This window comes from Rattus norvegicus, chromosome 2 (genome assembly GCF_021556685.1).
Source record: "Rattus norvegicus strain SHRSP/BbbUtx chromosome 2, alternate assembly SHRSP_T2T, whole genome shotgun sequence".
In the NCBI taxonomy this organism is placed as follows: domain Eukaryota; kingdom Metazoa; phylum Chordata; class Mammalia; order Rodentia; family Muridae; genus Rattus; species Rattus norvegicus.
Window position 1 is genome coordinate 118,641,383 of NC_141535.1, and position 25,294 is coordinate 118,666,676.

General features: G+C 43.7%; 1 protein-coding gene and 1 long non-coding RNA gene across 13 annotated transcripts in view; one reads left to right on the top strand and one right to left on the bottom strand.

Annotated features, from left to right (window-relative positions):
* The window catches only part of LOC120100802 (uncharacterized), a 70,243-nt gene extending 57,346 nt beyond the window's left edge, over positions 1–12,897 (bottom strand). For 3 of the 8 annotated variants that reach the window (XR_015671568.1, XR_015671562.1, XR_015671563.1), the window contains exons 1-2: positions 12,421–12,839; positions 11,875–11,940 (exon numbers count right to left, since the gene is read on the bottom strand). This is a non-coding gene — a long non-coding RNA (uncharacterized LOC120100802). Of the gene's footprint in view, positions 1–11,874; positions 11,941–12,420 lie in introns of all 8 variants that reach the window. The other 5 variants (XR_015671565.1, XR_015671569.1, XR_015671566.1 and 2 more) reach the window with 4 other exon arrangements.
* LOC103691527 (uncharacterized) overlaps positions 1–25,294 on the top strand; it is a 618,188-nt gene that overhangs the window by 401,753 nt on the left and 191,141 nt on the right. For all 5 annotated transcript variants that reach the window (XR_015671560.1, XR_015671553.1, XR_015671550.1 and 2 more), the window contains exon 3: positions 10,809–10,932. The gene's annotated coding sequence lies outside the window, so the exon portion shown is untranslated. The remainder of the gene's footprint in view (positions 1–10,808; positions 10,933–25,294) is intronic.

Below are 25,294 nucleotides of genomic sequence, written 5' to 3' on the forward strand. Positions count from 1 at the left end.
ATCTATCCATCCATCTGTCTGTCTGTCTGTCTAAATATCTGTCCATCTAGTCATCCATTTATCCATCCACCTATGTGTCTGCCTATCTGTCTGTCTGTCTGCCTTCCTGTCTGTCTATCTATCTATCTATCTATCTATCTATCTATCTATCTATCTATCTATCTATCTATCTATCTAACCTTTATTTTTCAACAAGGTCTCACTAAGAGAACTTGCTCATGCTGGCCTTGTTGTAATCCTCTTGCCTCAGCCTTCCAAGTAGCTGGGTTGCAGGCCCAGACATCAAGCCTAACAGTCTTCTTAACACTGGTGTGAAAACTGTGGGGCACCAGGCTTTTCCTTAGGTGGTTAACATGTATGTACATACTAAATACATGCTAAATGGGCAGGATGAGCTTGCCTTGTGCTGTGTTTTGTTCCTGTCATTTGGTACGTCAGTTCCATCCATATATATGAGGGCACTAAACATTTCTTTCAGCACATCTTGACTGTCACCCACAACTTTCCAGAAGCCTCCCGGTGGCTCCTTGGGGTGTCACTACTGTGAGGTCTCTCTTCTTGATATTTTTTCATGCAGGGATAAATGGACATAATGTCGCTTTAATTTTTGTTTCGGGTTGTACTCTGAGGAAGGAAAAGGGCAAGCAGTTGGTAAGCCTCCATGTGAAACAGAAACCTGAGGCAACCTGAATATTAGGTACATTTGACTAAGTCGATACTTGGCACTGCCTGTGGCAGGTACGGTCGAGGGAGCCCCCTGTCTTGTTTCCACATGGTGTATGTTGACAATGTCCCCACTCACCCAGAAGAAAGCAAAAGCTTTTGCAGATCAAAAAGGGTAGACAGGCTCACGTGGAGGTCTTCAGGATCCCAGTCTTAACTTCCCTAGAAACATGTTCTACAAACATGAAAAGCTACCACAGTGAAGGCAGTGTCTTCTGTTATTACTACAATCCAAACAGAAAGACCGGGGGCAGAGCTCAGTTAATCACATACACAGAGATTTAGGCTCCATGCCCACACCACATAAACTGGGCCAAGTGGCATATGCATCTAACCCCAGCACCTGGAAGGTACAGGCTGGAGGAACGGGAGGCCAAGATCATCCCGGCTACATAGTGAGTTTAAGGTTAGTCTGGGCTACATGAGGCCCTAATATCACACACATGACACACTATTTTAAGACAAAATGTGTTCCTTCCATCACTCACCCTCTGCTTGCCAACTTGTACAGCTTGGCTCTTGGGCAATAGTCACTGAACCAGGTTAGCCCCCTCCTGCCCATCCTGGATAACTCCCAGAAAACACACAGGCTGACAAAAGCTTTGTATGCCTAGCTGAAGAGAATGGTCCTTTCAACTCTGGACTCTCACTGCTGATATTTCCAAAATAAACTTAAACACTTAAAAATGAGGTGGTTACCACACTGTCTACATTAGTTTAACCTGTGCCTTATTTTAAATGAACTTCCTTTGTAATTATTGTATATATGTGTAAGTGGGTGTAATGAACGTAGGCACATACATGCATATCTACACACACACACACACACACACACACACACACACACACACACACACACACACATACACTGCTAGCAGGTGAGAGACAATTAAGCCAAGTGTGGGTTGTTTTCTTATTGTTCTTGTTTGTTTTGTTGTGGTTTGTTTTTTTTTTTTTCTTTTTCCTTTTTCTCTCACACCTGGTGGGTTTAAACCCCTCCAGGTCATCCTGTCAAAATACAATGTCACCTCTGAAATAAAATAAGAGAACAGAAATAAACACAACCCATTAGAACTCCCTGCCAGTGTTGGCAGATTTAAAAAAAAAAAAAAAAAAAACACTGTGCCTCAGACAGAAATATCAATAACTTTAACGCGTGCGATTTGTTAACGAGGAAGAAAACAAGCAAACTTGCTCTCCGATGACTGTCACTAATATTTATTCGTCCAGTGACTGTTAATCAAACCAAGTTTACAGTCCCGTACAGCACCTGTGACAGGTGCTGATCGCTAATCAGAGACGTCAGCAGTTTATTCTCCTGCTGACAACTCGCAATTTCCCGCTGAATCGGCTATTTTGTCAGGTGGGAATTATGGCGCACCACATGTGACAAAACACATCACCCTTTCCCCCCTTTTCTCTCTCTTTTTTTTTTTTTTTTGCATTTTTTTTCAGGCTTCTCTCTCCTGCTTTCTCCCCCCCCTTTTAGACAAACAATATCTGGGAACTCAGAAGTAATAAGGCGGAATGCATAATTAATTACCCAGCTTGCTCTAATTAGGGATGAATAAGTTGTGTCCCTCTCACAATCACAAATGTGGTGATGGGTAACACCAGTTTATGCTGTATTAACAGCAAATATGCAATCCTTCTGAGAGCACTTCTGTTGATGAATTTGATGAATGTGACAATAATTAGAGCAGACAGATGAGAGCTAAATTACTACTGACAATGTAATGCTATCCTGCTCGAGGGCCTGGGAACGTGGCAGGGACCTGGGCCTCCATTCTAATTAATAGTCTTTTTTGTCCTTTTTTTTTTCTTTCTTTTTTTTTCTTACCCCTACTGGCAAAAAATGGGGGGAGGGGGCTACCGGTAATTGTTTTCCTCAGAGGCTGCAGGGAGTTATCAGGGTAATAAAGTTAATTAGCAGAACAAACATCTTTTCACTGCCTTAGCAGTCTGAGAAAAAGAGGGTAATTCAAGCTGCAGGAAGATATGACTATGGTGGAGTAATAAAGGAAATTTTAAACAGGAGACCTGTTTCCCTGGTTTGATGCATCAAAAGAATTAGATGCCCCCTTCCAGGTCTAAAAGTTGCTTGTGTAGAAGGCTTCCTGGCTATGATTTTGAGTTTTGGAAATAGAATTGACATGGAAGACCCCTGTTTCTTTCTTGTAAGTGGTGACCAGCGTCTTCAACTTCACCTTCATTTAAATGGCATTTTGCTAATGTCTCAAGCAGAGAGGAGAGCTCAGGCATTTGCCAAGGAGAACATCAGCTGTGGAGTTTGTCCTGTAGAAGTGTTAGACTGTCTGAATATTTAGAGACAAGTAAGAAATTGCTAAGCAATTTCCATTAAATAGCACTCATCAATTCTAGTGTATAAATTAAATTTAATATTAGGACTGGAGATACAGCTCATTGGGTAGAGTGCTTTTTTAGCACACATGAAGCCTGGGTTTGATCACAAGCACTGCATAAAACAGAGCCTGGAGAGGCCAAGTCATTCCAGCAGTTGGGATGTGGAGGCAGAAAGATCAATAACTCAAGGATATGCTTTGCTACACATATTGAATTCGAGACCAACCTGGGCTACAGGAGACACTGTGTCAGAAAAAAAGGAGGGCAGTAAAAATACATGCTATTTTAGTCTAGGTTTGTAACTTCTAAAGTTATATTTTATGTATTGTTTTATTTGTATTATGTTTTGCCTGCAAGTGTGTCCATGTACCATGTGCATACACTGCCTGTGTAAGCTACTGGACTCCCTGCAACTGGGTTTCAGAAGGTTGTGAGCCACCGTTTGGGTGCTAGAAATGGTGCTGGGAGAGTAGCTAGTAGTCTTCACCACTAAGCCATCTCCCCAGCCCTTAGAAAGTTAATTTTATTAAAACATCTCAGTATTACCTTTCAGGTCTAGGACAGCATTTTGGATAGATAAGCACCTGAGCCAAAGGAGACCAGTTCAGCTCACACTGACACTACAGCCTTCTTCCCCTTGTCCACACACTGCAGCCTTCTTCCCCTTGCCCACACACCGCAGCCTTCTTCACCCCGCCCACACACTGCAGCCTTCTTCACCCCGCCCACACACTACAGCCTTCTTCACCCCGCCCACACACTGCAGCCTTCTTCACCCCGCCCACACACTGCAGCCTTCTTCACCCCGCCCACACACTGCAGCCTTCTTCACCCCGCCCACACACTACAGCCTTCTTCACCCCACCCACACACTACAGCCTTCTTCACCCCGCCCACACACTGCAGCCTTCTTCACCCCACCCACACACTACAGCCTTCTTCACCCCACCCACACACTACAGCCTTCTTCACCCCGCCCACACACTACAGCCTTCTTCACCCCGCCCACACACTGCAGCCTTCTTCACCCCACCCACACACTACAGCCTTCTTCACCCCGCCCACACACTACAGCCTTCTTCACCCCGCCCACACACTACAGCCTTCTTCACCCCGCCCACACACTGCAGCCTTCTTCACCCCACCCACACACTACAGCCTTCTTCATCCCGCCCACACACTGCAGCCTTCTTCACCCCGCCCACACACTGCAGCCTTCTTCACCCCACCCACACACTACAGCCTTCTTCACCCCGCCCACACACTGCAGCCTTCTTCACCCCGCCCACACACTGCAGCCTTCTTCACCCCGCCCACACACTGCAGCCTTCTTCCCCTTGCCCACACACTGCAGCCTTCTTCACCCCACCCACACACTACAGCCTTCTTCATCCCGCCCACACACTGCAGCCTTCTTCACCCCGCCCACACACTGCAGCCTTCTTCACCCCACCCACACACTACAGCCTTCTTCTCCTTGCCCACACACTGCAGCCTTCTTCCCCTTGCCCACACACTGCAGCCTTCTTCACCCCGCCCACACACTACAGCCTTCGTCATCCCTCCCACACACCGCAGCCTTCTTCCTCTTGCCCACACACCGCAGCCTTCTTCCTCTTGCCCACACACATTACTTAACTTGGGTAGATGCAAACGGAATCAGTCAGTGTCCACCAGGCATTTTGCAGACTTGGCAAGTTGGCTTTCTCCTTGTACCATCTTCGAGATGTTTTAGACATCAAACGCTTGAAACAAGTGCTTACTGTCAAGTAAAGTGCTCCAGGAGAGAAGCTTGAAGCCTTCTAAGACAATGCCAGGAGAAACTTCCGTTGGCATTCTTTGCAATCCATTGCACCACAGGTTCCTCACATGTGCATGTAAGGGTGCTTGCTTGTTGTCGTAACAGGTGGATGACTGTCTAGTCCACAGGTAAGAACAGAGGGGTAGGGAAGAGCCAGGAGGAGGGAGAAGGCGAGAAGCCATGGCAGGTGACGTTAAGATTCTGCTTTGTGTATTTACAGATGGCGAACCAACGTGACGGGCAAGAATCCACTAGTAATACTAAGAGTTGAGAGAAAGTTTTTATTTTCTAAGTAAGAGGAGGCCAGCACCATGTTAAGTCATGTGATATCTCAAGCATGGGAATTTAACGAAGAAACAGGGAAGCAGCCTGGGCTGGCAGGCTATAGGTCCCCTGCTGTGTGATAAGTAATGGCAGCTCAGAGAGAAAGAGATTAAAAGCTGCTTTTTTTTTTTAATATTTTTTTTTATTAACTTGAGTATTTCTTATATACATTTCAAGTGTTATTCCCTTTCCCGGTATCGGGGCAAACATCCCCCTCCCCCTCCCCTTCCTTATGGGTGTTCCCCTCCCAACCCTCCCCCCATTGCCGCCCTCCCCCCATAGTCTAGTTCACTGGGGGTTCAGTCTTAGCAGGACCCAGGGCTTCCCCTTCCACTGGTGCTCTTACTAGGATATTCATTGCTACCTATGAGGTCAGAGTCCAGGGTCAGTCCATGTATAGTCTTTGGGTAGTGGCTTAGTCCCTGGAAGCTCTGGTTGCTTGGCATTGTTGTACATATGGAGTCTCAAGCCCCTTCAAGCTCTTCCAGTTCTAAAAGCTGCTTTTTAAAGAAAGGTGTTTAGAAAGTCTTTCAGGATACTCATATTCCTTCTAACATGGGCTCCACAGGAATTTTGGATTGAAATCCTGGTTAGAGAAGATACTTCTTAATGACAGATATTATTAAAAGGTGATTAAGTTTGTTTTTAGAAAGAAGAAAGTAAAGAGATTACCTGAATCAGGTGGAGATTTTCACCCACGGTTCAGAACTTAAATATGGAAAAATTAGTCACTAACTCCAAGTAGAGAGTTGTGATAAATGTCTGTAACACCAGGGAGAATGAATGCAGACATATATTATAGAAGTTATTAGGGTTAAATAAAAATCTGTGGCTCCAGGTAGAGAGCTTAACAGATGGATATAATTTGGCCGAAAGTCCTGATTTTAAGTTGCTTATTGATATTGGAATTGATAGAAAGTATTTATAAGTTATTAAGGTTAAAAAAAAATCTGTGGCTCCGGGTAGAGAGCTTAACAGATGGATATATTTTGGGCTAAAGTCCTGGTTTGATATGTTGCTTATTGGTATTAGAATTGATAAAAGGTGTTTAGTTTGTTTTATGAATTACCTCGCTAAAGGCCATGTGGCTCATTGATGCCGGCTAGCAAGGGTTTGCGGTTACTTTTGATATTTACCACAACAGGAAGCTCAGATTCTTTTAATAAGAATTTTGGGTTCATTCCTGATATCACAGAGTACAAAAGCCCATCAGGCTCATTGTTTAGCTTAGTTCCTTTTTTAAAAAATTGTTTAATCTTCATAATGGGTGTGACTTTGAGTTTATGGTTAATTATTACTCTGGCAGAGAGTGCAAGATACAAGCTTTTCTAGTTACAGACTAAGGAACACAGTATTTTGGGAGAAAGATTTTGTCTTTGTGTTTTTAAAAAGTGTGATAGGCTCTGGAAACCTCACAGAGTCATACTGATCAGATTTCATAGAGGTAGACCACCTGAAAAATTGATTCAGGAGAATCAAACAAAAGATATCTTGATTCTAAACTTTTGTCTTGAGAGTTGTATTTTACAGAGTGTGCCTACTTGGATTCCTGGTCTCAAGGACTTTCAGCTGGGTTCAGTCAGGACACATCCGACTACAGCATTTGCTTCATTCTTCCTACCCCCTACCCCCAAGGATATCTCAACGCCCATGTATAGCTTGAAGAAGTTATGGAGAAGTCGTTGCCCCAATTCCCTGGACTTTGGGGGTGGGGGGGGGACTGAAAGTGGTTATTCTAAAGTTGTTTTTTATGAGGAATTTAGAAATGATTGTAATTTAACAGGGGGGAATTAGCTAGATTGAGTTGTACAGTTACAATCTCATTTGGTAACTAAGCTAAAATAACTTTGGTAACTTTGGTTTGGTATAGAATTTATTTGTCAAAAAAGTTTAAAAGTACAAGGTTTAAAGCCAGTCCTTCTACTGATGTCATTACAAACTTCTGAGTTGATTACACATGTGAGTAAAGGGCCAAATAGCAAATTCATGGCTCTGACTTTGTGAGAGTACTTGCAAGATAACTATAAAGACAACAGTCCAGATTGTTTTATATAGATGGTTTTCACAAACATCAGAAATCCACAAAATTTGAGATTTAAAGTTATTTATCTTTTGTTGGGACATATCTGCTCCTAACAGGTCTCCTTTTGTGGATTCAATGAAGAATTTAAACATCTCACCTCCAGGTGAGGCAATACTTTGTGGCTAGACAGCTACTGGACAAAACTGCCTGTTTCATCTGCAAACTATACTGTCCAGAAAAGGACAAATTATGCAGAATAGTTGACTGATAAGATCTCCCAAGACAGGGTGATCAGCCCTTCAAAAATCTGCATTTCAAGAGTCTGTCAGTTGATTTGCGGCCAGAAGGCTGAAGACTTTTGCTCACGTGTTGCTAACAGAGGACTGTGCTGGTGGAGATTTGTCTCTACAACCTCTCAGTTCTGGAAGCTGTGTTGGGCTTCCTATGTGTATAGATATTTGGTCATTCTAAGATTTCTGAGGTGGTTGAAGACTGGTAGTTTTGTAAACAACCCAAGATATTTAGCATTGAGAAGGATAATAAATTTGAAAGGATAGTTTTTCAGATGGCATATGATCTCAAGCCAGGATATAAGTCAGGTATAGAATTATAGTCTTTTAGGATAGGTGACAAGGTGCTTTAGTTAATGGACAAAATTGATGGACTGGGTGTTTGAGTGCGACGTGTGTTTTATAAATTGTAGAATGGTAATAATTGTACTCAATTTATATGTAAGCGAAAAGGCCTTTTAACTGTAAAAGGGGGAAATGTTGTGGTTTGCCCTGGAGTTATCTGTATTTTGATGCTAATTCCACTGCCCCAAGGACAACTACCTAGTCACACACTCAGGACTCAGGTGACTTCACCAGAACCTTCTCCCCATTGAATTCGTAAAATACAGGTGAGGGGCGGGTACAGGATAGAAGGAGGCCTGTCATTGGAGGAGAAGGAAGGATGGGTGGGAGAGAAGTTGGAAGGAAGAGGAGGAGACTGAAAGAGAAAGGAGGAAGAGACAGGAGGAGGGAGAGGGTGAGAAGCCATGGCAGGTGATGTTAAGATTCTGCTCTGTGTATTTACAGGTTGTTATTAATGTTCTTAAGGGATGGATGGTACTGGGCTTTGTATGTTTAGATGGGCAATTATATCTTACAATTGGAACTAAAAAAAAGAAAAAAGAGCATAGGAGTAGATATTGAGTTCCTCCACAACTAACAGCATGACACTAGGTTGGCTGTCCAGTTAAGAGTAGATAGGTACTGCTTTTTCAGTAGATTTCTACCTAAATGGGGCCAACCTCCTGGCAAACAGCCTTCCTTCCTGAGTCATTAAGGTGCTGTGCCAGAGGCCTCTGCTGATCATGGCAGAGTGAAGGTATACAACTGGCTTTGAATCAGAAATCAGTCTAGTGAGCTCTTTCTTTGCTCAGTGGCCAACCTCTCTGTCATCTTGCTGATCTTCTGTGGTCTCCATCCCAATATTGATAGCTCCATCATCACTATTGACACAAAAGAAATCTTGTGGGCTTGAGAGATGGCTCATCAGTTAAGAGTGGTTGGTATTAGCAGGGTGAGATAGTTCACGCCTTTAATCCCAGAACTTGGAAGGCAGAGGCAAGTGGATATCTGTGAGCTCAAGGTCAGCCTGGTCTACACAGAGTAGTCTAAGACAGCCAGAGCTACATGGTGAGACTCTGTCTCAAAAGAAACAAAAAAGGAGCTTTTGGTATTCTTGTAGGGTATCCAGGTTCAGTTCCCAGCACACATATCAGATGGCTACAACTGCCTATAATTCCAGTACCAGGGAATTCAACTCTTTTCTCTGGCTTCCGAGCAAAGCATACAAGTGCATATGTATGCATGCACACAGAGACGCACATACAGACATGCACACAGACACAGACATCAAGAAACTGCATCCACTCAATAGAGCACATGTCACCAGTCAGAGGCTAGAATTGCAGGGTTGACAGGTTGCTTCCACAACAATGGCTGAAATCAAGCCTTTGCAGTTTCCCTAGTTGATTTATCAGAAAAATTGTCAGGCTAACAACATCCACAAATCCACATAAATCAAGAGACTACAGATACATGTAATTCAGTCTGGTTAATTCCAGCCCATTGCACACAGCAATAAAATAAGTACATTAACGTAGGGAAGAAGGTACGAATGCATTTGCGTAGTTAGAAAACCATGAGTCTGGAAGACTACGGATTGGGAGCAGCATTGTGTAAATATTTTGGTCATGTGACTGAGTCATAGAATAACACAGCATTTTGTACAGTTTGTTCCTTTGGATTGTACTTCTAAACTGAAACTCATCTTTGCCTCTAGGGAATGGATGAAATAATACCAGCAATAATAAACTCATGTACATACATTGATTTTTTTTTAAAAAAGATGATATATAACTCTTACTTTTTCTATAAGATTTTTTTAAGCCAACAGTTACCTGATATTCTTAAGCAGAATATTATTCAAGGTAAGCCTGACTCCCTTAGCTTCCAAGATCATTCAGGATGGTATGGCTATACACAAGATTTTTTTTTCAATCTAATATTAGAAGATCATAATAAGAAATCAAGACTAGAACAAACTTCATTAGCCAATGTCACAAATGCACCGGGCCAAGTTCCTCAGGGAGAGACAAAAACAAACACACATGGAGAAATACATTCAATAACAGTGTGAATTACTATTCTTAGCTTTTAAAACTACTAAGCAAAAATTTTAGCACAGAATCAAACATCCTTAATATGAAAACTCCACACCTACAGGATACCAACTGTGCTGGCTGGCTTTATGTCAGCTTGACACAAGCTAGAGTCATTTGAGAAGAGGGACTCTCAATCAAGGAAATGCCACCATAAAATTTATTAACTAGAGATTGAAGTGGTAGTGTGTAGCCCATTGTGGGCGGGGTCACCCCTGGTCAGTTGATTCTGGGTAAAATAAGGAAAATATGGTAACAAGCCATGTGGAGCAATCCGGTAAGCAGCACTCCTCCATGGCCTCTGCCTCAGTTCCTGCCTTGACTTCCCCCAAGGATGAAGTTTGACCTGAAAGCAGTAATATAAAGTAAACCTTTTCCTTCCCAAGTTGCTTTTGTCCATGGTGTTCTACCACAGCGATTGAAACCTTTTTTTAACAGCTTATAACAGTTATTTTGCTGCTATGTGAGCTAATAAATATGTATCTATTTATTTATATACATGTGCATATATATGTGCATACATAGGTGCATATGTAGGTGTGCATATGTGTGCACCTGTGTATGGAGTCCAACATCAACCTTAGGAGCTGTCATCTTATTGGAACCATGTTTGTAATTGGCCTGGAAATCCCTGATTAGGCTAGGCTACGTGGCCCAGAGCATACGTCTGCCTCCTTAGCACAGGTTACAAGAGCATACACTAGGCCCAGCTTTTAAATCTGGGCCTTTGGGACCTAACTCAGGGACACATTTTTACTCTCTGACTGGTCTTCCTAGACCAGTGAGATAATAGAATTTAATGAGTTTATTATCAAAAGAGGAAGCCTATGAGAAAATTAATGTAAAATTAATTTTTTTCCTAGAAATGAACTGGAATTTTTTTTGAGAGGAAGAACAGCATGAGACACTTACTTGTGTCCTCGGAAGCCTGCACAGATATTCCCATCCCCTCTTCCCGAGTCACCACCTACTTCAGTGGAATATAAGGTATTTCTTACTCTTGATTTTAGCCACAAGGTGGGAAATGATAAAGAATTTCTTTGTGGAAAGGGATGTGGTGGTCAAGCTAGATGCTCTCTGAGGATGACTGAGAATTTGCACTTGCCTGGGTGCTCTAACATGCCAGAAGCCAGTAGGAAAAGTCTGGTATTCGGAACCCAAGAGATCTGTCTCCCTCACTGGATGGAGACCACAATTATGCCTTTAAGCAAATATTTACATCAAACATTTGTCCATTTGCAAGTCAAAAGGGCTCAGTGAATGTGACTCTTGAGTCAGGGCCTTGCCTGGCACCAAAGAATGTTCAAATTTCTTTCTTTTTAAAAAATTCATTGCATTTTTATTGATTAATCCGTAACAGGGAGAGCACATGTGCCACAGTGTGTATGTGGAGGTCAGAGGCTCATCTGTGGAAGTTGGCTCCCTACGCCCACCATGTGGGTGGTGGGTATCAGGCTTAGGCCCTTGGTGGCGTCAAGCATCTGTGTCAGTTGAGCCATCTCACCACCCCTTTATCTTTTCTCTTGAGTCATTGTCCCCAAGCCTGACAGATTCTCAGTCCTCAAGGGCTGCGGACTATTCTTGCTTATTTCAGGAGTGTTGCATGCATAGCTAATTATCATGAATGGAAGCAAGCCATAATGTCTTTGTTCAGACTCCATATTACAAAGTTACTGTTGACTGTCATCGGAATTCTCCCTCGCTCTGTGAGATTGCAAGGCACTAATGACAAGAGAGTGTGTGCAAAAATCTGTTTGTACACAAGGTGGTGATGTTAGCAGCTGCCATACTTTTATCCTGCTTAAGAACACAAGCAACAACAACAGTCTGTCTCCCCAAGTGATTGCCAAAGGGCACATGCAGTCATTTGTGGTGACAACCAGTCAGCATGTGTCAAGAGTTGCAGGAGGGAAAGAGGGGAATTCTTACCCAGAGTCAACACTTCGGGAGCTTGGCCTGTTTCCCACAAAATGTAGAATCCCACAGGTCCTGATTCTAAATGCAAGTTTGTGATTGAAATACATCTATTTCCAGGTAGATGTCCCACAGATAGCCTTCTCCTCAAAGCCCTCCCCTGACTGGTCTACTGAGTCTGCTCTCCCCCTTAGGGTATCACACGTGGAAATTCAACTTTTACTATACTGGTATAATTCAAAACCATTAAAACAGCGAAGGCTTTTTTTCTTTTCCTCACAAGGTAAAGTGCTTGTCATGCAAGCCCAAGGACCCAAGTTCAATCCCTGAAACTCACGCAAAGGCTAAAGGAGAAATACAGCTCCACAAACTTGTCCTCTGACTCACCCACATGCACATCGTATACATGCAACGTAAGAAGCGAAAAGACTTTAAAAGTATTGAATCTATGTCATAATTCCATTTATTGCCTAAACGACACTAAAGTGTGAACTAATAAACGCCAAACCTAAACCTGGTGATATTGATGGCGCCTACCCAAACACCAGTAATTAAATGTACCTTTGTGTCTCTTCTGGAAGTGTGACATCAGGGAACAGGAGCTGGTGGATGGGAGGAGGGCAGCCTGTGTGCCGGGAACCCAAGCTCACAAACTTTGTTGTCAGCTTTAAGGCTCTCTCTCCATGGTGAAAAGAGTAGCAGTTGTTATTTGAAAGCTAGAAAGAGAAATAACTGCTGGCACCTTGGAAGGATGAGTCTGGAACTTCTGTACAAAGAAAAGTAGCAAACAGTATCCAGTGTGGTCTATAAACTGTGGCCGCCCGGCTTCTTGCCCCTGGCTCAGCTCCGAGGTGTTGATTTGCTCCAGCCTGCTGTCAGACACCTCTCACCTGGGAGAAGTGATATCTTATCAAAGCCCAGACAGCTCCCCTTCACAACAGACAGATAACGGGGCCTTTCAATTTATCATACGGAAGTCTAAAAGAACCATGGGAACAGTTGGTCAGCTGACAGCTTGACAGACAGCTTGACAGCCCACAGAGCATCATGGGAAATGGTTGTCAGTTAATTTTCAGAGCAACCAGAGAGATAACCTTCAGAATGGGGAGGAAAACAAAAATCTGAATATTTGTATATGATCCTGCAGCAGGCAACTGTGTTCACTGATGATAATTGTGTGAACGGGACAGTTGGAAACAGAGTTATCAAACCTGAGGGGGTTCCCAGGAGGCAGGAGCACCCTCATCTCTGTAGTGGTCTTTTACCCCTTCATTCTAACATCATTAAAAACGTACATACATAATGTGGGGCTCGAGACACAGGCTAAGAATGCAGCTGACCAGAGACTGCCCTGGTTTTAGTCAGCTGTCCTTTGAGAAGTACTGCCTCTGTGTTATTACCAAAACATAGTTTGTTTGTGACAGCTCTGAGCAGAAAGCCACTTCATACAGTGTCACATGAATCCCGTTTTGCACTCTGGGTTACCTTGGCCCTGGAAGGTCTCAGCCACCTTCACGGGAAGAAGCAAATCAAAGAGGCCAGCTGAAGAGCCCTGAAGCCAGCATCTCAGTCTAGACTTCCTCGTGCATTCATGCAGCAACCAGTCCTGAGTGCTAACTGCACCTAAGTGTCTGTTGGAGGCATGAATGAGGAAGAGGAAGAGGAGGAAAGAAGGAGGACAAGCAGGGAGAGGAGTTGGAGAAGGAGGGGGGAGGAGGAGGGAGAGAGGAGAGGGGGAAATTGAGTAGGAGGGAGGGAAGAAGAAGAAAGCCCAGGTTTGAACTTGCCCACGGTTGAGAGCCAGAGGAGTCAGTGAAGTGAGAGTTCGGTGAAGAGGTCAGGCAGGACCAAAGCTTCCGGCTGTTGAGGTGAGACCTGAACCCGGTGGTCGACCGATCTCCCGCTTGTGCCCTCATGTGTGCTACATATGCCCTAACTGGAAGAGACACAGGCTGAAAAACTGGTACCTCAAAGGAAAAGTGAGCACTCCGTATTTACACAGTTGCCAAGGGCCACCTAAAGTCATAGCGTGGTTTCAGAAGCAGTACAGAGGCGAAAGGGATGCGGGTGGCATCCCCACAATCGGAGGGACCCTGACATCACCTCAGGCCCTTAGACAGATGACTTACTTGTTTTCAAAGCAAACACTCAAACTCCTTTTATTTAAGATAGTATCTACCATCCTGAAAATTCAAAAGAATAACACAAAGGCCCCTGCTGTCAGGTAGCAGTTCGCTGCATTTGTGGTCATCGTGCCTGTTTCTCCTCCACATGTATATAAAAACATTGTATTTTAAATCATATTAATAGTGGGAAATGAGGTGGGATCCGTGTCTGGTTTGTGCTCCTCCGTGAAGCCCAGTGATGCCTTTATATAGTAAACGTGAGGGGGCAACAGATGGCACTGAGTGTAAACCTTGTCTTCGAGGGGTTTTTGTATGTGTGTAAATTGCCACATATCATCTTTCTAAAGCATGCCTTATAGCTCATAAAATGTCCCCCTTGGGGCTGACAAGGTAGCTCAGCAGGTAAAGCCACTGTGCCCGATGACCTCAATAATTCCCAAAATCCACACGATGGAAGGAAGGAACCAAGTTCATCGCCCCCCCCCCACACACACACACTGGCACTAAAGCATGCCCCCAACACACAATCAATCAATCAATCAATCAATCAATCAATGCTTTTGAAAACAATAAGTATGAAGCAGGAGTATGGTAGTGCATCCCTTTGGTCCCAGCACTTAGGAGGCAGAGATCTCTGAATTGGAGGTCAACCTAGTCTATAGAGGGAGTTCGGGGAAAGCCAAAGTTACGCAAAGAAACCCTGTCTCAAACAAAACAAAACAAACAAAAAGAAGGCTTTTTTCCCCCAAAATGTCTGTTCAGTCAATCCATGAATAAAGAAATTATAGTGGAAATGTCACATGGGGTTACAGAAATACTTTAGGGACGAGGGATCTTTATCTTACTCCAGGACAAACACATTAGCCCTTCACATCGGACAAGAAAATGGAAGGTCTTACTGGAAAACACTCCAGCACCGTTGCTGCCACCCGCACCGTTAGACCGAGTGACACTTTGTGAACAGCGGTCTTCCATGACTCACAGTCCAGCACAACCTTCCAAATCTAGAAGTCTCACAGCCAGCCCGTCTAGATGGGTCGTGGGAATGCCTAGTGTCCTCCGAGTGCCGGGAGAAGCCAGTCAATGACTTAAGTATTGACAATCAAATGTTCTACATGTGGTTCTTCAGAAGAAGAAATGGTGTTTAAGGGAATATGTGCATGTTCAATGTGCAAAAGACAGACCAAAATGTCTGGGCACCGCCCAGGCAGATTTAATAGGTAGGCTGACAAAACAAACCACATTGTACTTATTTCAAACTGGGACAGCAAGATGTGGGAGGGAGATGCGTCATAATTGATCCATGGACCAGATCCAAGTGGCCACAGAGCGGCTGAATTCAGAATTCTGAATCAGAGCTGTGGTTAACATGTCTTTTCCTTTCCCTGTCGAAATAAACTCATAAACATGGAGTCCTAACAGATCCCAGATGCAGTTCCTCGTTCACCTGATACGAATTAAGTTTCATTGTTAAAAGACTAATATAGTCATTCAAGTTGACTAAACCAGTAAACATGGAGCTGGCACCAAGTGGCTCATAGATTTTGTAGTAACAGCAAAATGTGCCGTCTGGAAACAGGACAGATCCCGGGAACTCACACTTTCACAGAAGGACATTTGCATGCTGACATACAACAAAAATCATGAAGTTGGGGGGGGGGTGAAGCTCCTGAGGCCCCCACACTTCCCTGACATGGTTCAGGTTTGCTGAGGGTTGGAGACATTTTCTTCAGTGGTGTAGCCATTGGTAAGGTGTCGGTGTTTCTGTAAATAGTCCCTCAGCCATGCTCCTGTGAGCAACCCTAGTTAAACGAATTAAATCACCAGGAAAAAATGAAAACCAGAAGTGGGGGCTGGTTGGGAAGAGGAGGGTTTAGCAGAAGAGAGGTTGGTGGGGGTGAATGTGGTCAAAATATAAATGTACATGTATGAAAAGTCACACGGAGCCCATTATGAATAATTAATATATTCTGATAAAATGATTTTTTGATGCCACAGAAGAATTATTAAGCATCATAAAACCATGTGGGGTGTTGTGCCCCACACCCTAATCTCAGCATCCCCGAGTCAAAGGCAAATGATTCCCTGTGGGCTTAGGCCAGGCTGATCTACATAGTAAGTTTCAGGCCATCAGGGACCGCACAGTGAGACCCTGTCTCAGAGGAAACAAGGGCTGTAACTTAGAAACCGTTCCGTAGGCAACCTTGCTGTGTGTTTGGATCTGTGAAGTGAGCTGACCGTTACCGAGCTGCTTTGTGAGAGGCGGGAAGTCCTATCACGGGCTAACCGTTGCTACGTGAGCTGTGGTCTGCCACAAGTACCCAAAACAGATGACACTGGCGACTGTTTGGCTCAGAGTACATGTCGTCCCTCAAATTTTGTCCCTCCAAGGCCACCAGCCATCTCTGTGACCCACATTAGAACGTTAGGTTTTGTTGTTGTTTTCTGATTTTTTTTTTTTTGGTGTTGTTGTTTTTCGTTTTTTAATGTCAGCTCTTCCTTCTATGGAAGTATAGACAAGGTGCTTCCGCTGTGAATGATTCTGAAGTCTTTTACCTTGATTTTCAGACATCTTAACCAAATTCCCTAGATCGTGGCATCTTTCAACCCCCAAACCCTTCTTCTTTCTCTTCTTTCATTGCTGTGTGTGTGTGTGTGTGTGTGTGTGTGTGTGTGTTCGTGCACATGGATGATGGGGGATGAGCATGCTACATGTGTGGAAGTTAAAGGATAACTTTTTGGAGTCTCTCCTTCCACCCGCATGCAGGTTTGAAGGACTCAAGTCAGGCTGGCAAGCTGCTGTGGTGGAGGGACGAGAGAATTTGCCCACTGAGCAATCTTTCTGACTCTAAAGGCTTTTCTTTGAAGTACCCTACTTCATGAAAACCAAGCAACATTAGGTTATTTTCAGTGATTAGGACGGTGAAAAGTGGATTTAAGATTTCAAAATTCAGCTGGGTGTAGTGATGTATACGCCTTTAATCCTAGCACTGGGGAGGCAGAGGCAGGGGGATCTCTGTGAGTCTGAGGCCAGCCTGGTCTACAAAGGAAGTTCCAGGATAGGCAGGGATATAAAATGAGACTCTGCCTCAAAGAAAAGTAAAAAGAAAAGGATTTTGAAATAATTCTGCTGGGTGTAGTAAATCAAGCCCACGGTATTCAGGATGATCCTTGGCTACACACAGAGATCAAGGCCATGCAATGCTACATGGGACCTTTCCTCAATTTCATTGATTCAAACTGGTCCATACTATGTTCGTTCTTTATGTCAGCTTAACACAAGCTATAGTCGTCTGATGGTAGGGAACTTTAATTAAGCAAACTCCTATTGGATTGACCTGTAGACAGTCCTGAGGGGCATTATCTTGAGCAATGTCTGATTCAGGAGTGCCAGCCCTCACTGTGGACGATGCCATCCTTAGGTTGGTCCTGGGTCTTATAAGAAAGCAGGCTGAGCAAGCCACAAAGAGCAAGGCAGTGAGCAGCTCCTGCTTCAGCTCCTGCCTCCAGGTTCCTGCCTTGTGTCCCTGTCCTGACTTCCCTCAGTGATGGACTGTTACTAAACGTGTAAGATGAGAGCCAACCCTTTCCTCTCACACTGCTTTAGGACCTGGTGTTTATCCCAGCGATTGAAACCCTGAGACTCACACTCTTCATAATGGGTCTGCTCCTTCCCAGAATCCAGAGATGGTCTCCTGTAATCTCTAAAGGTTCTTCGATTGTCTGACTACTAAAAAGTAACCATATCCGAGAATCCACCTGGGCCCGCTCCATTATGCTTTTGAACTTCTCTCTCTCTCTCTCTCTCTCTCTCTCTCTCTCTCTCTCTCTCTCTCTCTCCTTACAGCTGAAAAGGTTTGATTTTTTTTTTCCTCAATAAAATTTTACATGGAACAAAAGAAAGGAATGTGATACGTCTTAAACATTTGCTATTGAATCATTTAAACCGCAAATTTAAATCTCTCTGACATGCTTTTAATGGGAAAAGGGCTTCCTAGCTTTTTATGACATATTCAGAGTTATGAGTTACTACACACCTTTATTATCAGAGGTGTGTAGTAAAGTTTCTGAATTTGATAGAGCAAATAAATTGCAGCATTATAAAAAATAACTTAGTCTATGAACTAGAGAGATGGCTCAGTGGTTAAGAGCGCTGGCTGCTCTTGCCGACGGCCCACATTTAGTTCCCAGCACCTACATGGAGATTCACAATCACCTGTGACTTCCATTCCAGGGGATTTGACACTCTTTTTTGACCTCCACAGGCATCAGGCACACATGTTGTGCACAGACACACATGTAGGCAAAACACGCAGGTGTGTAAAATAAAATAATAAATCTGAAATACATGTAAAATAAGATAGGCATTCGTGGTTCACCGCTCTGACAACTGCGGTTTCATAAACCTGCCCTGAAAAGAATGAGGGGAGAGTAATGAAGTTGGGCTCACCCTGATCCCTTCGGTCATGGTGGCATAAGCACCCCTGCTAGGGCATTCGCCTGGCATGTAACAATATGAAAAGGGGAAGCCCAAGCTGGAAGGTGCAGTCATTGTCCACCCGAGTAGCCACTGTACCTTCACGCCACCTCTCAGTATACCGATCTTCCAGCGTTTTGGAATTTAACAGGCTTCACTCCCCACAACTCACTGGTTCAGTGAGAGACCCTGTCTCCAAAAGCAAACTGGATAATGGCTAAGGAAATCATCTGACACCAACCTCTGGCCTCTACATACACATTCATATACATGCCACAGACATGGGTATACACACACACACATATACATGTACACACATGTGCACATGCATGCACATACGTTCACAGGCGCACACACAGGCACATGGGCACAAAACAATCATGTGTTCCCCTCGCAGTTTAAAAGGTTTCATTTTCCTGTTGCTTTTTTCTTTCTCTGTCTTCGTAGGATTGTTAAAGTTCACGGAGACTTGATTTTCCCAGCCAGAAAATGGAGCTGGCTGTGCCTGGCTCGTAGGTTAGCTGTGAAGGCCAGCCTCCCTACTGGCATCCTGAACTGTCCCTAGTACACACAACATGCTCCCTTTGATTAGTATCAGAACAGAACACTCGCTGGTCGTTCCGGACATTTCTTTCAATTACACCGAAATATAAACCATTTTGCTGATGTGACTGTGAGGATGATGTTTCCTCTGGCTTTACTTGTTCCCAAGGACTCAAGGCAAGGAGAATCCCAAACGTAAGGCTAGACATGGCCAATGCAGAAAGTGCCTGTCTTCCCAACGACAAAGAATCATTTTTGCCTAGCTTTTTATAAAGAACAACATGAAATCCCTTTTAAGATGTTTCCTACATTCCATGAAGCAACTATGGGGAAAAAAATTGGGGGCTATGTTTTCCATAGGCATCTGGAAGCTTCCAGAGGCTTTTACTGTGAATTGCAGGAAGGGTGCTCTCAAAGCATGGTCAGAAAAAACACCTGTTTGTTCATGCAGGTGATTAGTGTCTTCAGGGGGATTACCCCACTTAATCCTCACAGCCCTACTTGGGTAGCTTTGCCATTATTACCTTATTAGCATTCTCATTCTGTTCCTGAAGAGCTTAGGCTAAGGATGGGTAAGCAGCCTAGCCAAGGTCGCATAGTCTGCTGGGGCTATAATTCCAAACGAGATCTCCATGGAGCCACTCGGTCAGATGGAACGGAAGTTCCAAAAGTTAACAGGGATGGTAGGAAACTTCAGTTAGACAAGAGGAATAATTTCACGAGGGCTGCCGTGTGACATGGTGCCCATAGGGAATGGCCACGGGTTATGCCCTTGAGAGCTGCTGAGAACACATTACAGGTGTTCTCTCCCGCACAAAGCCATAGTGTGTGAGTGACTACATCCATGTGGCCAATTCACAATGCAACATACAGCAACGCGTGTGTGTGCCATGAATGTAATTTTGCATTAAAAAAATTGTAACCTAAAGTTTTAATAGTTAGAGTCTAGATGGAGGTTAGTGGTTGTCACTTTTAGCTTCAGAAAACTTTGCATTCTTTAAAAGTCTTGATGACAGTGAAGAGCTCTGGCTTATCGCGCTGGGAATAGTCATATTATGAGAAAGTGAGATTGAGAAACTTTAATACACTTGGCTACTTAAAAAAATTGCAATAAGTACCTAATTCAGTAACAAAATAACTATTCATGAGAGCTATAGCCAATATTAATATTAGTGATAAAAACATTTCCTGAAACAAGAGGCATTTCCCCCGTATCTTTTTTATTTCACGTTTCCGTTTCTATTTGATATTTTCAAATGTACAAACGGAAGTGAAGCTTTTGCAAATCCCAGGCGTGTGAGCATCTGGAAGGGACCGTTGTCTCAGCTCAGCGGGAAATACAAGCATGAGCTGGGAGGAGGAATCTTTTCTTGGGATCAGGGTATCCCTTGACTCTACACCCCAACCTGACATGGGGGGATACAGATTAATTTTCAAATGGCATTTTGATCCGTATTTATCAGTGAGCTATCGATGTACCCACATTAAATCACACTGGCTTCTTTGGAACCTTTACCTACTCATGACTGAGATGTCATGCGTTTGCCCCAAATCTTGCTAACACTGATGTATTTTGTCACACAATACTTAATAACCAAACCACATTGATTACAGTCACCAAGAATCTCATCCCAAAAGCTGCTTACTGCTCAAAGACCTATAACAGCCATGGACCACCGTCTGACTCCAGCACACAGAACTGCTTTGTAGGTGCTTCCATTAGGTCCGACAGAATGCTGGAAGAGACACATGCCGGGGAGGTAGGAAAATTAGTAACTTTCATTGTTTAATCGGTGATATTAAATGAGATCAACTTTTTATTTAGGGGTGCAAAAGTAAAGAATTTGAGAGCTGTCGGTGTCCTTTGCTTAGTAATGCCCCACTTTATGTCACCAGCCAATCTCAATGTAGAATAGAACGACTGACACCGTGGTGTTGCCACAGAAATAAGATGGACTTCAGAGGCCCACTAAAAAGGCATCAGGAGTCAGCAGCGCACACTCTCAGACACAATTACCTAAAATCCCACTCTCCTTCTGCCAATCAAATATCTCCTAGGCAATTCTAGAAGAGTCGCTAAAGCCAATAGGGAGGCTGAGTGGCTGGAGGGGCTATGATGGGAGGGGGGTGACGGGGAGCGGACATCACTTTGCTCTTGAATTCATGATGCTCCTCCTGCTACAAACGCTGAGAAAAATTTGCATCCTTCACATGGAACTGAACTTGCATGATCTCCCCAATCATCTGCCTGGATTAGCATGGCCCCCTCGTCTGTGCCTGCAAATTACTATACTGCCTAGAAAGGTCTTTTGCAATACTTTAAGAGGAAGGGAGAGTAAACAATCAGGTTTGCTCAGTCTGTAATTCGTCACTGTGTACACACACACTGCTCAGCAGGTAAAGTCATTTAGGTCGATAGGGTGTCTTTTACTAATCAACCTCTACATTAATTTACTAATTTATCTGTGCCTCCCAAAGTGAGAACTCTATTCAGATGTGTTGTTTGTATTTCCTCATTTGAATAGATTATGAATATATTATGATGCAATTAAATATACACAGACTGTGCACACTAGATCTTCTCCATAACGAATTCAAGAATGAAATAATCTATGTGGCTTTGAAGCCAACTGTCATGACAGAAATGGGCTCTTCTCCACCTGAGAGGAATTCCTTTAGTGTGGGCCATTATGCATTATTTAATTTTGAAGCTTTCTTCCTAAAGTAAAATTTAAAAGTTATCCTAACTAATCCTTTTTTGAGTAAAGGTTAAGGACTTAATCCTCTGGCTTTATAAGTCCTCAGCGTCTAACAGACTGCGTACTTGTTTTGCACTATTCAAATGAGCTCATAAAGGTTCTCAGACAAGAAGGCGGGCAGCTTCCGTACAGACGCCTTGTGATCCGCGAACCTTTGTTTCTGAGTTTTTAATGTCACTGCTTTGTTTAATTCCCTCTTTTTCTGTTTGCAGTCTGCTAGTGAGACACAGTGGGGGACTTTTTACCAAATTTTATTACTTGATATCATAATGCTAAATAACTTTACTTGGATTAAAAACTGGAACTAAAATATTGGGGATATGGGGTGTGGCAGAAGGACTAGGGTGCCTGGCTTGGCACTCATGGGGGCTGAGGTCAGATCCTTAACTCTGTGAAATAAAATTGAATTTAAAATAAAAACGATTTATTGAAGTCATTTTTCTCTCAGAGGCGAGGGGATGGGTGTGTAGGGCAAAGGGTTGAGACTTCGGGGCACATCTGCTGTTTCCCCACAATGAGGGAGCCAAGACCTTCCTGCACATTGGAACAGGTCTTCCAGAGAGGATGGTATTTTCTCAGGCCCCTGCGTCTTCCCCCTTCTGACCTTTTAGAACTCCTAAGCCAGGATGGGAACTTGGATGCATTTCCTTCTTGTATGTATTTCATCTTGAGGTCTTTGCCAGCTTATTACCAGAGGGCTCCTCTGAAGAAAGTATTTCTAGTAAGGATAATTTACTTGGAAGAGCCAAATGAAAGTTCACTAGATGATGTTTTCTGCAGGTACTCTGACTTCTGGTAAGTTCCATAAACATTGAAATACTCCTGAAAAGCTTTGGGGCTTTTTTATTTGCTTGAGAGAAGCTGTAAAACTGTAGCTATACGCCACACACTTGGAGGAATTAAGTGAGTTCCGCACATCCACCAGGTGCCTGAAGTCCGGGCACGGCTGTGAAACTGGATGTTCGTCAGAAGCAAGAGTCACTGTAATGGGTTCCAGGAATGAAGTGGTTGGGTAAAACAGAACATGGAGTCTAGGAGAGTAAAAGCCTGAAGAATGGGAGCTCTCCAGTAATAGTCCAATCAATGTCCCCAAGGATTTAGCCACTCTGGCCTGGTCTTCCTTTCCCAGGACAATGAGTTCTTCTGTGGATTACCTGTAACTCTGGGCTCCGTCCACTGCAATTGGCTTCATTTCAAGATGAGAGTAAGATTTCTATGAGAACAGCAGGATGATGATGTAATCGTCCTCCAGGAGCTAGTCAGCAACCTCCTGTGACCCTGTGTTCTGAAATAGGGGTCCTGCCCCGGCCTCACTTTTCTGTCAGAGCAACTGTGAAAATATGGTAAAATGGAAGCTGTTACTGGAGCTCTTGGGAAATTGGTGGCGTTTTATTTAAATGATGCTCTTTTCTCCCAGTTTGCTATTTGTTGTTGGATTTATTTATTTATTTATTTATTTATTTATTTATTTATTTATGCCATGATCCAATCCTGTGGCATTGGCATTTTAATAAAACCCGGGGCCTTCAGGAAATCTTAATGAAATTTGTATTATTGACATGAAAATATAGGAGCATCATTAGCCGACAGTAAGCAATGTCTGAGTGAAGTTTCATTTATCACAAAGGTTTCACCACCACCTCCAGGCAGCTTCGTCAATTGTGCTAGAAGTGCTCTGTCTGGTAGCTTGTAGATTGTGGTATTTTTCCTGTTCTTCTAGGCATCGTGAAGTGCATTGCCACACGATTTCTTCTTGATTTAAGTAAGGAGTGTCCTCCTTCCTCTGAATGTCAGGGAAGGTCAACTCCGTATCACAAAGCTGAGAATGGCGAAGCTGTGTCTAACATCATTACTATGGTCCTGTTGCTGCTTTCCCGAAGGATTTGCTAGCAAGAACTGATAGATGAAGATGTGGCGGCGTACCCCCTGCTCTCAGAAGGCAGAAACAGAAGGAACAGCCTGAACACAGAATGAAACAAACAAACCCTAGCAGTGTGCACCATCGGCTTCTGTTGGGCACTTAGGAGGCACCATGGGTGGATGGGTTCATAAGAGGGGACGTGGTCAGGGAGGTAGGGGACATAGGGAGGTAGGGGAGTTCTTCTGTGGATTACCTGTAGGGGACATGGTCAGGGAGGTAGGGGACATGATCAGGGAGGTAGGGGGCGTGGTCAGGGAGATAGGGGCGTGGTCGTGGAGGTAGCCTACATGTGAACATGTAGTTTGTTCTTTTCCTGATGAGACCAAAGCCTTTAACTTTCTTCCCATCCAACTTGCTGAGCACTTACCCAGAAGTCTATCTGGTTCTGTACCTTTATGAATGAATGCCTGGGCCCTCAAGAATTACACAAGAGTCATGCTATAGTCTCAACATCTTGCCAGCTTTAGTTGTTTGCATGGTTACTGTTTCTTACATTTCTTCCTTCTAGAGCTATGCTGGACTGCTCAAATGAGATGACAGAGTCTCACTGAATTCTGCCAGTGTAGCTGGAGTGAATGCTGTTGTCTGTTTGCTTTGTTACTAAGCTAAGATGCATGTCTCCATACTCTATTTTGAAAATTAAGAGAGGAACAAATATATTGGTTTTATGATTCTTTTATTTTGTTGTTTTCCACTGTGTTTTATGTTGGGGTGCACGCAGCACATAGAGAGTGTAGGGAGGGAGAGCAGAAGTGCAGAAGTTATTTCTCTCCTTCCACTATGTGGAATCCAAGGAGAGAACTCAGGCCGACAGACTTGGCAATGGGTGCCTTACCCACTGAGCCATCTTACCAGCCCTGTTACTCTTACCTTAAACTGACACACAAAATGATGACTATTATATATATTGGTGGACACCATGCATTGTTGTGATACATGCACACAACAGTTATGTTAAATCAGTTACACATTACCATCTTCTTGTGATGAAAACTTCCAGCATCTATTATTCTAACTTTTGAATGAACAGTACATTCTTGTTATCCACTGAGATTAGCACACCAGAACCTTGTGCTCCTGTCCAACTTTAATCCAGTACATGTTAAGGAAACTTCGCCTGCTATGGTAGATAAAATGAGAATAGACTTCCATAAGCTGACATGTTTGAATACTTGGTCCCTAGTTGAAGGAACTGTTTGGAAAAGATTAGGAGGTGTGGTCTTGTTGGCGAAGGTGTGTCCCTGGGATAGGGTTTGAGGTATCAGAAGCTCACACTATCTCCAGTTAGCTCTCTCTGTTTCCTATTTGCTGATCAAGATGTGTGCTCTTAGCTGCTCCTGTCTATGGCCAAACTCCTGGCCATGATGATGATGATGGACTCAGCCTCTGAAACTGTAATTCCTAATAAAACTTTGTCGTGGTGACTTATCTGGTAGCAGCCAAGTGACTAAGACACCCTCTGTCCTCCAGCCCAGCCCAGCCCAGCCTCTGGTAACTACCATGTTATGCTCAGCATCCACGACTCAGTGTTTTTCAGAGTCCACACAGGAGTGACACACATCGATTGCCTCTGTGCGTAGCTACTTGAAATAGTGACCTCCAGTTCCAT